Source organism: Haemaphysalis longicornis, unplaced genomic scaffold (genome assembly GCF_048455015.1).
Source record: "Haemaphysalis longicornis isolate Haplotype H1 unplaced genomic scaffold, Haemaphysalis longicornis Haplotype H1 scaffold_1, whole genome shotgun sequence".
NCBI lineage: Eukaryota > Metazoa > Arthropoda > Arachnida > Ixodida > Ixodidae > Haemaphysalis > Haemaphysalis longicornis.
The window spans coordinates 453,789,947-453,806,946 of record NW_027526203.1 but is presented as its reverse complement, the minus strand read 5'-3'; the positions used below and the strand labels follow the sequence as shown (position 1 = coordinate 453,806,946).

Here is a 17,000-nt window from a genome sequence, read left to right as displayed (position 1 = left end):
GGCAGCAATACGCCATCACCGTAGCTACCTCCAGAACCAAACTCCTTGCGTGTACCTCGCTTAGGACCCAAGAAATGACGGCAGCAGAAGAGGCAGCCATCACCCTGGCTCTCACTCAACCAGGGGTTCGGAAAGTAGTCACCGATTCCCAGCAAGCCTACTAGAATTACCAGTCGGGTTTGGTGTCCTGACCTACACTGCGCGTGCTAAAAAACCACTCCCCGAACTGTTCCATTCAGCTCATCTGGACACCCCCTCACGCTTCAATGGAGGGCAACAGATACGTCCACCCAACAAGCCTTCGCTTTTACCTCCCGTGCTATGGATCTGCACGAGGACAGTCGCCCGCTTGTCACGTTCAGGGAGATAACCCAGCATTATCGCCTTCTGAGACAGACCGTACCTTCGCCTTGCCCTGACCTTTCCAGAGAACAACAAACTACCCTACGGCTCATACAATCCGGGCTCCTTCCCACAGCCTACGCGTCTTCACCTAATGCATCCGAATCGCTATGACGCTGAATGTAATTTTTGCTCAGAAGTAGGAACACTCCGCCCCGTAATCAGAGTGTACGACTTTAACCCTGAGCACCCTCCTTTCATTCCGTCAACTAACCAACAAGAGCAATGGGAGATGCTGCTTTCCAGGCCCTCTCTAGCTACCCACCTTCAGCGGGTGGACAGAACACAGGCCGCGCGGACTCCATATGGGCCCCACAGAAGAAGGAATCACTCCCCAGGGCTGCACTTTGGGCCGTTCAGAAATCTGAACAGAAGTATTTCTTCCTCCTCCTCCTCCTTCTCTGCCGCAAATCTCGTGGCCCCCGTCCGTGGCGCAGAGACGGAGAAGTCAGATCGTCTAACACTGGGTTGGAGCTTACTTTAATTTTATAAAAAGTTTCCACTCTTGTGCTACACCAATACAACTCCACCAAACCCCGTTCATGCATCATGCATTGTTTAACCTTACCAAGAATATCTCTTTGAAGTATTAAATAGTGTGATTAAGTGCATTTCACTTCTCTCTGGATTTACTATTTTTAGAGTGATGTGAGTGAATTTGAGTGACGTCGCATGGGTAATCGTTATGGGTGCCCTTTACAGCTTTGCTTTCCAACCACATTCACGGGGTGGATTGGAGCGATTTTTTTTAAGCAAGCAAACGGCCAAATCTTGGTGTATCTAATAAGTTGACTCTGTTTTGCTGCTGGAAACAGTGTTATTCGGCGGTAAATATTGTTGAAACATACTTTGAGCATGTGTCGTCTACGACCTGCACAGCTAAAACGAATATTTCAGGGCCTGGTTTAACAGCGAACTGAGTATGAGGTATGACACGTTCGTGCACCGACAGGAGCAAATCGTGCTTAGAAATTTGCACTACTGCGCGCGTTCGCAGGCATTCGCTGATGGCGCCAACCCACTGACTTCTGAGCGTACGCAGGAGGCATTTTGCCGACATCAGCGGGCCTGCTGCGTCACCGCGACGCCCCTATTTCGCTTTCAGCTCAACTTTTTCGCGTACCCATAGCTGCAGCATAGGTTTCCGGTTGACTTTCGTCGGCTTCCCGTCGATGAAACGGACCGAACATACCTCCAGAAAACAGAAACGTGCGATAAGGATTGAGCATGAGGGTGACTAAACAGCGCTTCCAAAACCGTACGTATTCTGGAAAATTTGCTTGGTTTGAAGTGTTTACGATTCAGCGCGACGACCCATTCGCGGCGGCACTCAAGGGACGCAGGAAATTTGTGCACCGAATAGACTCCGCACATGCGGACAATTCTTTTGTCGTGGTGCACTTCACACGTTTCTTCCATGAGCACTTTACGCTTACGCTGATTGTTGGTGCAGCCAAGACCGGCGTAATCACGCCGGTCTTGGCTGCATTGCCAAGTAAAGGCAACATCGCCAAGTAAAGGCAATGACGGCAATTTGCCCAGAATTAAGAAAATAAGCATCAATTGGGGATAAAAAAAAAGTCGGGCGTCAGGAGCTGGCAGGGTGAAACGTAGCCTCAAAGGCAATCCCCGTCAGAAGATAGCGGTGTGGGGTGGCCCGCGGCCTTAGCGGGTTGCGAACGGAATTTATGGGCGAACGTGACAGCTCTCGGGCGCTTTAAACGTTCTCCTTAAAGCACTGCTAAACTTTTCAATGCTGAAATGCCGAATAAATGACACTTACTGATTTTCGATGCCGTTTGGGCGTCAGATATCACGCACAGCACGGAGCAACAGCGTGGGACTGCGGCGTCGTCTGCTCGCTCCGCAGTCCCAAAGAAATGCCCGCCAGGTGGCGCCTCGATCGTTACAAAATGGCAGCACGATGGAAATTCTTGTCTTTTGCCTGTGTTGCTGTTGTCATTGTTCTTGCTCTTTGTTTCGTGTTTTTCTTCCGGGATTTACGTTCATTGTGTTCTCTCTGTCGAAAACATGCAACCGACACATGCTCTGTCGTAGCTACCCCTGAGTCATGTGTAACCTGCGGCATAACGTGTATATTTATGTGCAAATACAGTTATTGTATTTTTAAAAAATCCTGGCGTGGTCGAGCGGTTGGGTGTTAGGCTCCTGTTTTGAAAGCCCATGGTTCGGATCTTGGCAAAACCTCGCTCTTTTTTTTAGCGGTGAAGGTTTCATTAGCTTTTTTTGTTAGGGTAAACAAGGGGTCCCCAGGTATCTTGCCTTTTAATTTGCAAGTGCCGTTCGACCACACTAGCAAGGCAGCGCTGAAATTTATTTTGCTCACGCTTTGAATTCATGATGCAGTCCCTACATATCATCAAGGTAGGACATCAACTTTCAAAGAAATAAGTTGTTCAAGTGCGTTTTTGTTTATCGAGCTGCCTTGTTCAGGTTTGACGGCAATGACTCAAAGTACTTCTCAGCGTTTCAAAATTGACCCGCCAGCATTCTTAGCAATGAATAAACTTAGGCGCGTGTGTATTTTAGGGCAAACCTAGGGACCTGATTACTGCATTAAAACAATCGAAAATAACTACTCATAACTGATCAACAAAAACATGAAAAGGATGGCAGAGTTCATACAAACGTGTGCACCAACGCACGTCGACGCCGCAGCTGGCGCGTGTCTTTGCCGGTTAATCACCCTCTCCTGCGTGTCGGCGCGGTGCCGCCGAACGACGCCGACGCTCGCCCGGAGCGGGATTTCGCGTCCATGTGGTTGGGCGTTTACCCCTCAAAGCTTATAGCGCTAGGCCGAACTTCCTAAGTTCGGGTTCAACACTAGGCATCCTTCCAACTTAGCCTTACAACGTGCCAAGCAACCCATACTCAATGTACATACGTCAAGCAGCGTGTAGCAGTTTACTACGTTAGGTTTTGAAGCGACACGTTAGGCCTCACGTCGGGCAATGAATGCTTACGTCGCTCGTCCTACACTGCTGCGCACCAAAGTTTGTGCAAGCGAGTCATAAACTGACAAATACGGGTGGCTTCGCGAATGAATCTTCACAATGAAAGCTTCACTCCGATCACGCGTTATCGGCAGAGGTGAGCCAATAGTGCTTTCGAGCTAGGATTAGTACTGGTCCTGGTCATCGTTTTCTTCGCAGAAACTTACTCCACCTTAGGTGATCTTATATGCTAATTGAATACTGTGGCCATTGACTGATATCGCAAATGAAATCCAACCAGCCATTTATACTCAAAAGTGCTGATTGTGTCCTGTGTACACACGAGCTAAACGTTCACCATATGGGCCGAAGCCGTCAACAAGGGTCGCTTAGAGAAATTTAGCTTCACTTGACCTTTTAGACACCAGTTTTAAATACTACCATCCTGCTCAATCGACTTAAACCAAACGATTAGGGAGTAATAGAGCGGATACCGTTCCAATTGTTGTGGCCACTTTACGTGAAAAAAGGGCTTAGCGGTCCCTCCATCCTTTGATAGTATAATATTGCAATACTAGATTCGTAATATATTCTCGCCGTGTTCTTGTAGTACATTTGTTATAGCATCGGCAGCTAGTAAATCAACCCTGGCTCGACACCACCCTGTTTAGTCATTCGTAGGGGTGTCCCTGAGGGTAATTTGGAAGAAAGTACACAATACAGGCCTTGAAAGGCAGCTACTGTAATGGCGCTGTAATGGCAATGCAGGCGAACTGTAATTTCACTTTAGTTAAACGCAATAAAACATCCAACAGGAGTGTCTGCGCATTTAAGTTTTAAACTAAGAAGAACATAACTCGTTATACTTTCGGGTTACAGCATAAAGTATTCCTGGCGTTCTCGGTGATGCATATCGTACTTCGTTACTTTTGGACCGAGTAATGAGGGACCATATTATTTTTTAGAGTGCTTAAACAATTACAGCATTGTTCCCCAATCTACCAGGATTTCACGATGTTTCCTAAGTGCTTTCATGAAGCATCTAAGAAAGGATCGCCGAGCCGCGTAATTTGAACTTCGAAAGGAGCCTGGTGGAAGCGGTGGGCGGGACTGCAGGCAGGAGAGAGGGAAAGGAGGAAGGGAAATGGGGCCTTCAAGCTGGAAAGGGTGGATGGACTGGGTTAGGAGAGACTTGGGAAAGGGATAGGATGGTGAAGTGAATGCAGTTTTTGAACCCAAGTGTGTCCCACACGTCTGTGTGTCAGGAGCTATATTCTCCCTAAAATTCCCCTCCCGAACACGCTGCTCCCCCCCCCGGCCGTCTGCGAGGAACGCAAACGTGAGCGCGCCTAAGCTTCCGGGCCATGAGGCTGTCAAGACGTGGGAGGCTGGCGCTGCTACACAAGTTGGAATGCCAAACAAAGTACGCGAATGAAGACCCGCCCAAATGCGGTAATAACGGGACGCTGTCTGTACCAGTGTCAAGCGGTCGCGTACTCCTACGTGGCAGCTAACCGCCCTTTCTAGACACACTTCACTAACGACCCGTTCGGAACCTTGCGGACCGTGTACGACAGGATCTGGTTCCCGTCGGGCGTGTACCCGATCCAGTGTCATTCCAGTACTTTTGCTCCACTGCAGCTGTGGCTCCCATAATATGTACCTGACGGCCATCAACGTTACGAAGTAAGGCCGCTGAGGTCGGGGTTGGGTTTCAGAGCGCAACGATTGCGCGAGAAAAACAGACACCCTCAATGTACGCTGTGAAGATGGTTGAAAAACGGAGCCTAACAAGTACGTGCACATAGAGAAAACACGATTGGCCGGCGAGAAGTCAAGCAATGGCAAGAAAGTTAAAGCAAAACACGATTATTAGCAATTTGTCATTGAGCATAGTTTTAAATAAATTAGCTTAATGAGACCTGGAAGGACTACAGTTATATCCTAGCAGACAAATATAGGGCTGTCTGTTCCACGACACCTTTTGATGATAGGAAGGAATGACTTGGGAGCGGCAGCTTCAGGTTATTTGTTTTAAAAGTCTGCTCGAACGTTATATATGATACGTGTCGAAATAAAGCTTCTCAGAGTTATGCACTCGTTCGAGCAGTGCAACGTAACACGATTCGTTTCGCGACAATCCTGTTACAACAGGTGTTATAGCCGTTTCCCTAGCCGTACTCCTGCCTAGAAGCCCATGTATTGGCTGCAAATAATTAGGACAACGAAATTAAACTCCGTGTAATTATAGAGTCGTTTTCGCCGCAAATTATAATTTAATTGCTGATTTCTTCTTAGATATCTGCATTAGACTGAGCGTGACAGAGAATTGGCGAGAAATTTTTTACGGATGCGGGAAACGATTTAATTAGGGTGGTATCGGTATACAGATTCGTTGTAAAAGAGCCAAAATTTACTGCCCTCCACGGCAACCACGGCCACCACGGCGAAGAAGTAGTTCGTTGGCGAATAACTCCCACCTCCCCTCGCGGGAACCCCTGTGTAGATGCGACGCATAGGCGGAGCGGCGAAGGGACCGCGTTTTATAGCGCGCATAACGTTGAGGGCACTGCGTAAGCCGGTCCCAGTCGATGACGACGTTGGCGTACTTGTAAAGCGGCGTGGAGTCTAGGTGTTTGAGCCAAACGTGGATGTTGCTTCGCCGGAGAACGGCACAACGGTTATATGCGCAGCGCACCCGAAGGAGAGGAAACCGCGCAAGAGAGAGTACTGCACATGCGCCGGCCCCAGCGCGTCTGCCGCGGCTATGACGCAACGTGCCGCGGCTATGACGCAACACAATCCAACACAATCCACTTTAATCCAATCCAATCCATATCCAATCCAAGCCAAGCCAAGCCAACCCAATCCAAGTCAATCCAATCGAATCCAATCCAATGCCCCTCGCGAGAGAGTGTTCGCTATCGGAGAGAAGAGGGGGTGAGCCATAGGTGAGCGGCGGAGAGCGCAGCTGGCGCGGCGAGGAGAATCGGGGAGGGGCGGACAACGCCGACGACGACGCCGGAGGGACAAGGCGAGGGAATCAGATGCTCTGCATCTAAAAACTTTTCGTAGTCTAAGCGCGCTTTTTCTGTAGCGAAAAGCATGAATTGGTCTGGAGATGCCATAGCGCGCGCCTCGTCGCAATCAACTAGCTCCACGGTCACTCCTAAACGCTGTGGAGCACCGAGCAGAGATGCTAAATTCTGGAAAACTTAGCTTGGAGAAAAAGCAAAGTGTTTTGTGATTTTTGTTCAAACCTTTAGCAATTTTTTTAAAAGAACAGCTTAAAGCCGTTTATAAGGCCTGCTATGCGCTAATCATGAACCTCATCTTCTGGTTTGAAGACCGGAAAGAGGTTTTTAGGTCTTTTGCACTTGCTTTCACGTCTACTACAGTGACAACTATTCAGTGAGCGCTATAGATTTGGCCAGTGGGGTGAAAATCAAGACAAACTGCTTGCAGCGCGGGTTGTGCATCGGGTGTGGCACTGGTTTGTCGCGGGATAGAGGCAGATTGGCGCATGCGCAGAGAGAAGTGAGGAGGCAAAGCCTTGATCGTGCAAAAACATTTCCCGTGAAAAGCTCCAAACTCTCTCTGCGGTCGTCTGCACAGCCTGTAAATAAAAAAGTGAGGTCGCAATCGGAAACTCTAAGGCCTTCGCCAGGGTGGACAAATCGAGGAAACCTATTGTGATCAACCTCAAAGATTAACTTAGCACATACTCAACGCCCTTGGAACCGAGTAATTAGCGCCAGTCTTTTTTCGGCGTTTCTACGTTAAACAAGGTACGCAAGCACAGTATTCCGTGTTTTCGGCCGCCCTAAAATTTTTGAAGTTTTGAAGGACGCGAAGAAAAAAGAAAAGATACAAAAACCACTTTTTTGTCCATCCATTTGTCGTTTGAGGACTTCCCACCTCCAGAAACGATCGATCAGCCACCGCAGCCTCGTTTGACACGCTTGGTTTGCGATCGAAATATTTGCTCACGAGCAGTTTTCCTTGTTACGTTTTGGCGTGCCCAATTTATGCGCTTTTTTTTCTTTGCTGTAGTTGTTCGTGCTCCACGAATAAGTCTTCGCTTTAACTGGTGTAAAGAGACTTTGCTTCGATCACTCAGCTCGCCTGATCTTCGTCACACACACTACATGCATGATGACGCCAGTGCGACCATGAAGTTAGCTTTATATACTACGTGCACCACTCTCGAATAACTCAACACATTCTGGCGGTTTGTTGTTAGTTCCGTTATGCTTGTAGTTCCGCTGGTCATTTAAAAAACTAGGTCATGATTGCCGACTGGGAATGCCCTTCTAAATCACTTAAACTGCCGTTTATGAGACGAACTTTGAACGAAAGCGTTGCAGCCATGATAACGTTTAAAAGTAAAGTAGGTCCCTGTCGACTTCCACAATATGCAGTCTTACGAAAATTATTTCGCTGCATCAACGTGAGCTGTAACCTTGGTTTTTATTCACACTTTTGCAAGAAAGAGCAAGGTAAAGGAAAAATGTGGGTGACAATGATCAGATTAGTTATTGATCCGAGGCGCCCTTTCTCCTAGAGATATCGCAGCTCCTTTCTGGAGACTTCTCAAGGCCCATAAGAGCGCATTTCTGTGATTCCCTCTCACGGAACATTTCCACTTCTTGTGCATCAATTTCCCCTTCTTACCTCGAAAAACGAGAAATCCGTTGATAAACGCAAAAACCACGTCACGAGAAATTGGTCACGGAGGGCTTACGTGGGGGCAACGCACGCCTGAGTGTATTTTTGCGGCGCCCGGTCCCAAGACTTGCGCTTCGCGATTCATACGTCCAAAGCCGCTGTGGTACGACGATGATGGAAGAAACAATATAGACAGAACGCCAGACAGAGCGTAGAGTTGGCGCCTACGCGTTTCGGGTCGAGTGCATCAATCAATCAAGATCGCCTTTGGCGCGTTTACAAAAGCGGCGGTGGGCGATACTCGGCCGATACTGCGGGGCTGCCGCCTGCCATAGGTCCGTGCTTTCACCTTTCACCCGGCTGCTTGCTCGCGTCAAGTGCGCTGTAAGTGCGCTGCGGAGGAATGACTGGGCCCCGCTGCTCCCGGAGGAATCGTTAGCGGTTTTCTAGCGCCTGGACGTGACTAGCAGCGTGGGCGCACAGCGCCGGTCAGCTGTATCTTTTGATTTTCTTCCTCCCCCTCCTGGCTCCGTCTTGATCCCGTCGGTCGTAAGGGCCCAAGATCACTGGCCCCTGAGCACAGCCCCGAGTGTGCGAGCTCGTCCATCCACATCGCTTCGTCGCTCCCTTCCAGCCAGATAAGCGCGTGATCAGACATTTCACAACTCCTGTTTCTCTATTTTACTCACCCCTTACCATCAATGCGCGAAAGAGTGATGGTGTTACCGTGGCGTGAATAAAAAAAGAAAGAAGTAAGACAAAAATATAACACCCCCGGGGAAAACGTTTTTGCGGTAACGTTTAAAATTGCAGATATTTTTACATCGCTCGTTACTTTAAAGAGAAAAAACAAAAACACGCAGAAAACGGGACGTGCACCCTGCTCCCATGCGACTTGCCTAACTGTATATCGAGCATTGAAGGGGCCGGATTTGGATAGCTGATTGAACGTTAACGTGTTAAATCGGTTTAAAAGTTCATTAAAGTACCACCAATGCTGTTGGGGTTTCGATACCAGCAGGTTTGCTCCCGTGCGCACCTGACGCTAGGGTTAATGCGGACGCGTTGCTTCTGTTTTAATAGTCCGAAATAGGGCGTTTCTCGCGCGCCCATCGTACAGTGTGTTTCTTTGCGCTCTTACCGTCTGATTGGTCACGTTTGCGTGCATTAGCAGCGGCATTGACTGCCTGCCAATCTTTGTGTTGCCCACCATCGGCATTTTTTGACCTCATTTCCACTCCCTCCCCTTTCACTGCTCTTCCCTAACTACTCGAGACGACGGGCTTATTGGCAGAGGCCGGTGGCCCGGCGACCCGCGCTTCGGCTTGAAGTCTCCCAAGTACCGGCGGGAGTGGAGCGAAGGAAGCGCCACTACAGCCACGTGCTCGTTTTTGCCGATATGCCCATTTATTGCTCACGCAATAATAAAGCGGAATTCGTATTAGTGTAGCCCGAACAAGTATGCCTTTATTTGATCGTACCTCAGCGTGAGCTCAAACAATCACATAATTCCACCTAGAAGGTTAAAATTTCAACGCAAGTTGCGCGCACGGTAGGCGACCGTGTCTGCCGGGCATGCGACCGCCAACGCGCCGTAGAACGAACTTCACCGCGCAGGCGTGGCGCCAGCTGAAATAACGTATCCTTTGTTTTGTCTCCGCGATAATACCATTGTCCACCTTTCCGGACTCCAGTAGCCGCCACGCCATGTATCAGATCCAGGCAAGCCCTCCCACCTGGCTGTCTCAATAGTAGTTTCCGTTTTGTAGCAGTGACGAATTTCCGCGGACCCGTGATGGGTACGGCTCATAGCGGACGGCTATCAGTCAGGGAGAATTTGCAAAATGAGCATAATAAAGCCATCGTGTACCAAGTCTAGGCAAAGCGCGACAATGCCGCGGAGTGGCTCCTTCAGCAACTTGCCAATGGCCGTCGCCAGGAAAAGCAGCTAGGGCGCACTCGCGACACGTACTTCAGAAAACAGTTCCTCGAAGACAAATTCGGAACCTCAAGTAACGTATGCGACCGAGCGCGGTTTCGGTCAGTGTCATAAATCTACACGGTACGTCGGGAATTTCCGGACAGACAAATAACAAAATTTCCGCTGTGCTCCATGTGAAAAGGTACCCTGTGCGTCGGCAAAATTCCTCGCGTCTCTCTCAGCAACAGGTTCCTCTAACCGACGCGACCCCTGCGTCTCCCGAAATTGAGCAAAATCAGCGCGCGCATGATTTCTCCTCGAATTCCCTTCATGCCAATTAAAACGGCCAATCCATGGAGTATAAATTGCCCTCATGGGCCCAGTAGTTCCAGTCGACGCAAACTGGGTGCTTCCTTCTCTTCCGCGCAACGTGGGGGAAGACACAAGCAAATGGGTACGCATAGTTTAGATAACTCCCAAGGAAGTTTAGGTGGGATTTTATTTCAGGTGGAAACTTGAGTTTGCCGACTGGGGACTTTTTACTTCCGAAGCAAATTTAGAGCACGATTTTTCGGACACTCTTAGTATTGACGAATTGAATGAAGTGTTTACATCCCACATTGTTAATGGTGCACGCGTAGCTATCCCACAGTCCACGGGAGTGGTGAGGCAAAACCACAAAGTATGGTGGACCCAAGAATGTAAGGCGGCAAAAAATCAGCACAATAAAGCATGGGGGTCTTTAGAAGGTATCCAACATATGAAAATCTATTAAATATTAAAAAGGTAAGAGCTAAAGCAAGGTACATTCGCCACAAAACTGAGAGAGCCTCTTGGCAAAATTATGCCTCCTTCATAAATAGCTCCGTAACATCAAAGAAGGTATGGGAGCAAGTTCATAAGCTAAACGGGACATACTCCACCTACACACTTCCTCTTTTAACAGCACAGGATGTGCAAACAAGCATAGAAGAACAGGAAGATATACTCGGTGAACACTTCGCCAAAGTATCAAGTTCCGCACACTACACACAAGCGTTCTTGTGTACAAAAACACAGCAGAGAAACGACTGCCGACAGGCGGTGGCACAAACGAAACATACAACACTTTAATTACACTACAAGAACTAAAAACAGCTCTATTGGCTGGTAACCATACCGTCCCAAGGCCAGATGATATACATTATGAAATGATTGCTCATCTATCGGGTCCTGTTGTAGAAGCACTTCTGAAGTTGTTGAACAAAATTTGGGTATCGGGAAAAATGCCGGAAGCTTTGAAAAAAGCATTTATTGTAGCATTCTTAAAACCCGGAAAGCCGCCAACCTTTCCCAGTAGTTATAGACCAATAGCCCTTACGAGCTGTCTGGCCAAAACGTTTGAACGTGTTGTCAATACCAGGTTAATTTTTGTCCTACAATCAAATGAACTTTTAGACATTCACCAGTGCGGTTTTAAAAAAGCGTGCTCAACAACTTACCAACTTGTCCGCCTCGAAAATACCGTATGAGAAGCATTTATACACAAACAACACTTTCTTGCTGTCTTTTTCGATCTTGAGAAAGCTTGCAACACTACATGGAGGTTTGGGATAATGCGTGATCTAGTAGAAATAGGCATCCGTGGAAGAATGCTGAATTGCCTCAACGACTTCATGGCAAACCGCTCATTTCAAGTGCGCTTAGGTTCAGCTCTCTCAAGAATCTTTTCACAGGAGAATGGGGTGCCTCAGGGCTGAATTTTAAGCGCAACACTTTTTGTCTTAAAACTGAATTCCATATCAAACATGATTCCAAACTCGATTATGTATTCCCTCTATGTTGATGTTCTTCAAATTGCATGTACGTCATCCAATGTAGTGACATGTGAGCGACAAGTACAGTTGGCTTTAAACAGACTAACTACATGGGCAGACAGAAATGGTTTTCAGTTTTCACCACATAAAACAGTGGCTATTCTTTTCACACTGAAATGTGGGTTATACAGACCAACCCCACACTACACCTAAAGGAAATCACTGTGCTCATACAAAACCAACACAAATTTCTCGGCATAACATTTGACAAAAAACTTACTTTCCTGCCCCACATCAATATTGTGAAAAAGAAAGCATGCCGAGCTCTAAACATACTTAAGGTCCTGTCACGCAAACACTGGGGTTCCGGCAGGGCTTGCCGTTTACAAATTTGCCGCTATGCTGTACGCTCCTGCTTGGACTATGGTTGCATTGTGTACGGCTCAGCGAGGCAGTCCTATTTGAAACGATTGGGCCCAGTACGTAATTTACGTTCGCGTCTCGCGTGTGGTGCATACAGGACATCGCCCGTAAACAGTCTTTACGTTGAAAGCAATGAACCCTCACTGGCAGACCGAAGAACCATGCTGACAATATCATACATCCTAAAGATCCGTTCACTGCCAAAACATCTGTGTTACCCAATAGTTACAAAATGCCCATCTAGGACACTGTTTATTAACAAACCTCAAGCAATCACACCATTGCTTCTCCGTTTTGAAGAAAAATGCCACGAACTGACAAATCTAGAGACTTTACCTAAAATTGCTCAAAGATGCGACCTGCTACCACCTTGGTATATTTTCCCTCCTCAGTGGGATTTGACATTAACACACCTTCAACAAAAGAAGACACCGCCTGAACATATTGTAGCGGTGTCTATTATTACAGTGGCGACGCGGTCAATCCCGCTAATGTAGCGCGAGACTGGACTGGACGAAGAGAAGGATGAAGGTCTTTTGCCGGTGCTCTTGCTCCAGCTGTGTCGCCATTTTGACTCTCCGTGTGCTGAGTAATTAAAAGCGCCCCCTAGTTTTATCCACACGCTACAATATCATACAGGAATTTTTGGCCTTCAACGAAAAATATAACTACACGGCTTTCTACAACGATAGTTCTAAAACATCACACTATGTTGGGGCTGCAGTAGTGCAAGGGCAATGGAAAAAGCTGTTCAGGCTACCCCAGGGTGCGTCGGATTACACAGCGGAATGTTATGCCACTGCTGTGGCAGTAGAAAGGATAATGAAGAATAAAATTAAACACAGTATTATATACACAGACTCTCTCAGTGCAGTCAACGCACTACATTACAAATATGCAGCTCAACCTCTAATAGGAGACATATTACACAATTTAGGAACAGTCACAACACAAGGACACTAAATTAAATTGTGCGGGGTCCCTAGCCATATTGGAATCAAGGGAAATGAGAGAGCCGATGCATGTGCCGCACAGGCAGGTAACGGTACAAGAAAGCAAGTACAGATTCCTTAAAGCGACTGCATGAAATTTGTACGGAGTAAACTGAGAGAAACTTGGCAGTCCTCATGGGATAAGGAAACCGACAACAAACTCCACATAGTTAAACCCATGATAGCAGAGTGGGAATCAAGCAGACATAAAAAACGCCTCAAAGAAGTTATTTTATGACGTCTCCGCATTGGACACACACATCTTACACATAACTTTCTTCTTATGAAACAAGACAAACCGAGATGTGAAGAATGCGACCAAGAACTTACAGTAAACCACATCTTACTCTCATATGCGAAATTAGAGGCCTTGAGGAAAAAACATTTTAGGCTGTTCTGCAATGAGCAAATTCCATTTCACCCCAGCCTACTCCTATAGAGAGGATGCTGTTGTTAAAATTTCCTCTGTCTTTAGTTTTTTTTAAAGATTCAACCCTTCTAAACAAGCTATAACGAGATAAGTCAATTGGTTATTATCCACAAAAAACACCAAACCCTTTGTTTGGCGCATGATAGCTTTAGTTGTTTCATTCATTTGGGGCCACAGCGTAGGTCTGCAGTAGCTTCCTGCCCACTGCGGAGTTGCCGGCAACGACGCAGCTGACAAAGCCGCCTCATCTGCCCACAGTCTCTGCACTGAAGCTGTTCCGATCCCATTCACGAGAAAGGATGCGGCAATACTCGCCTCATCAACCACAAGGAATGCGCAGATGTCTATCTGGACTGATGCAAGGCAGCAATACGCACCTCTTCATGAGATTGATCCCAAGTGCACCTTCAGAATGCCACCTGGACTTAGCAAGCGCGAGGAAGCTATTCTGCATAGGCTGCGCTTGAATGTGGCTTACACGGGACATTACCTGTACAAAATCCAGCAGGCACCTTCACCTCTTTGTTCTAGATGTGATTCACGAGAAGACATCCATCATGTTATATGCGTGTGTCCAAAGTACACCGTGCACAGACAGAAACTCATATTATCTTTGTGCAGGCAGCTTGGTGCGGGACTTGAGCTTAGGGCTGTTTTGGGTCCATGGTCGGGTCCCAGTCAGGCTGCACGTGCAATCAAAGCTCTTTAGGAGTTTCTTCGGAGCACAGAACTGGACAAAGTTTTGTGATTGAAAATTTTGGCCGCATCAAATGGCATCTTTTCGTCTTGACGTTTTTTTTTTCTTTTTGTTTTTCTTCTCTCATTTGGCGTAGCAAGCCAGCCCGACGGCTCGGCTAACATCGCTGGTCTCCATTAAAGTTATCTCTCTCTAGTTGTTTCAAGCTATCATTATGCTCCTGCCTGCAGCAGAGAACTCCGTACAGGCCTCAACGTGGTTGCTTTTTACGCACTCGGTGGACGGGGCTATGTCAACCTCCTCGCACACTGGCGGTTGTAAACACGTATTTATAGTCTGACGTAGTGTGCGCAGTTACGCTTCCAGAAACACAGCCTTCTATACCCCGACATGGTCAGAAGCGGGTGACGCGTTCTGGCGGTGTCGGCGCGGCATCTGCTCCTGCTCCATTTGCAACCGCCAGCAATGGCTGAGGGTACACTAAACTAGAATATTACTGCAGTTGTTGCGTGGAGGGAAAAGTAGCGAACACTGTGCTCATGCCTCTAGAAAGTTGACACCTACGCGTGCCGCCCCCGCCAACCACAGAACAGAAGACTCGGGTTTTTAACAGCAGAGCTGTTTAGGCCGACACAAATACGTCCGGTGGAGACAGAAAACCAGGAGCGCAGGTGAGCGCGTACCTCCCAGCGACCGCCCGGCGTCGTGCAGTCTTGCGCGCGGGCTTACGCCACTTGAGGAGCTCCTTCCTTTGACGCTGTCGTGTTGTAGTGACCGGCGCGCCACGGGGCCGCCGCGCCGAAGACGATGACGAAAAATCTGTCAAGTCATCCCTTCATAATCCACACGTGGAGACAGCCACCGGACCAGCTGACGAAGAGGAGGTCTACCGAAGTGAGTACGCGAGGATTTTCCCTACGTGGTTGTGCCGTCGGAAGACGACGACGAAAGGGGGGACGACGATTTCTACTGAATAAAACACTGTACGTGCTTAATCAAAACGGCTCTGCACTGCTGGGGTACGGCTGCTCCCTCTCTCCTGGGGTCCGCTGTCAGTCTGGGGAGAAGCTAGGTCGGCCCCAGCCCTGCTGTTTCTCCAGCCTTGCACGACTACTGCAAGCTGCGCCAATGTTTTTGGCTGGGACAGCAAAACCTGTGTAACGCGACGCCCGGATATATACAAATGTTATCTGCCCTCCACCGACGCGTTACGGGAACGATTCTACAACGAGCTTATTAGATTAGAGGGTTATAGCCATGGCGTCTAACCCGGGCCATATAATCAGTTATGTGAATGTTCCATGGATTCGTCATGTTGTATTACTTAAGTGGTCGGCTACGTATGCACGTAAAGGTGTTCGAGAAACACCTTGTAATGATGCTTAGCTTAGGAAAGTTACCATGAAACTATCTGATATTACTAATTAAGGATATAAAAACACTTGGTGCCTAGTATGAAAATGAATGAAAGACCAAATTTATTTCAGAAGGTTGGCGCTAGGGCCCAGAGGGGACGGGGTAGTGAAAGGAAGGGAAGGTGGTATACGTGTCCATTTTACGTCCTTTCCACGAGAAGTTCCTCACTGGCGAAGGTCCACATCGGGAGCGGTAGATCTTTCACTTGGTCCTTTGGTGTGATCCAATGGTTCAGGCTTGCGACTCGTGGATGCTGGCCCCTGTTACAGATGTCTGACAGCGCAGGGCAAGACTAGAGAAGGTGGCTGATGGTGAACGGTTATTTATGACAACGGTGGCAGAGGAGCTGCTACGGCGGAATTTTCAGGCATTTATTTTGTCTGTAGCGTGCCCAACTGGCTGCAATATCATCAGTAAACGCGAAGCCGGTGCGCGCTTTGGTTAGGAGCACTTGAGCCGCCCTACGGATGCTGCGAGACACGGGATGCTGCTGTGGGAAATGAAATTTTTTAAACAATCCTTGCAGATTTGTTTCAGTGGCACTCGTTGTATACCGTCGCTGTTTACTGCTATGATTGGGCGAATTTTTCGTGTAGATAAACGAATCTCAGTTTGCAAAATCTCAACTCCCAAATTTTATGCCAAAGCGCCAGGCATTGCATAGCGAGAGGCATGCGTGTTTATGTGGTTTTTTGCCGTTGAAGTGCGAGGCGTTCTATTGCGCAAGGGGTTCGTGTGTGTTCGTTTGTTTGTGCGCTTGTATGAATTCATTGGGCTTCGCACTTTCTTTTAACTCAACAAGTTTCTGCTGTCGGTTTCGAATTGCACTTCCCTCGTGCCTTCGTAAAGGAGTAAATCTACCAACATTCAATGACGTAAGGAACGCATTATCACAGCACGACTCCCGTAAAAAGATCATAACTTTGTTCAAAACGCTGCGTAACCTAAGCTCCACTAGTTATCCAGGTCAGCCTCGTTCTGGGAGGCGCTAAATAGTGTATCTCCCTGCCGTTTTTAGCCCTTTTAGCCTTGTTAAAACAGGTCGCACCAACCGGCTGCCCCGAAGCAACGCCCTCATTTGACATATCCCCGTGCCATGCGTGAAATAAGGGTTTCTAAAGAGGCTGATATTTTACTTCACACTGAGGGGAGGAAATGCATGCTCCCCAGCCCCATCAACGCAGGATCCCAGTCTATTTCTGTACACAGTCTGGCATCTTTCTGTCTCCTCTTACTCTTTTGCTTGGTTATTCATAGCATACACATTTCATCTTTTGGCACAGCGCGCAGTTTCCCGTGTC

The 17,000-nt window shown here is 47.9% G+C and overlaps 1 long non-coding RNA gene across 1 annotated transcript in view; it reads left to right on the top strand.

Annotated features, from left to right (window-relative positions):
- The first annotated feature begins 1,511 nt into the window (after positions 1-1,511).
- LOC144173379 (uncharacterized) overlaps positions 1,512-17,000 on the top strand; it is a 72,456-nt gene continuing 56,967 nt past the window's right edge. The window contains exon 1 of the long non-coding RNA XR_013323243.1: positions 1,512-1,660. This is a non-coding gene — a long non-coding RNA (uncharacterized LOC144173379). The remainder of the gene's footprint in view (positions 1,661-17,000) is intronic.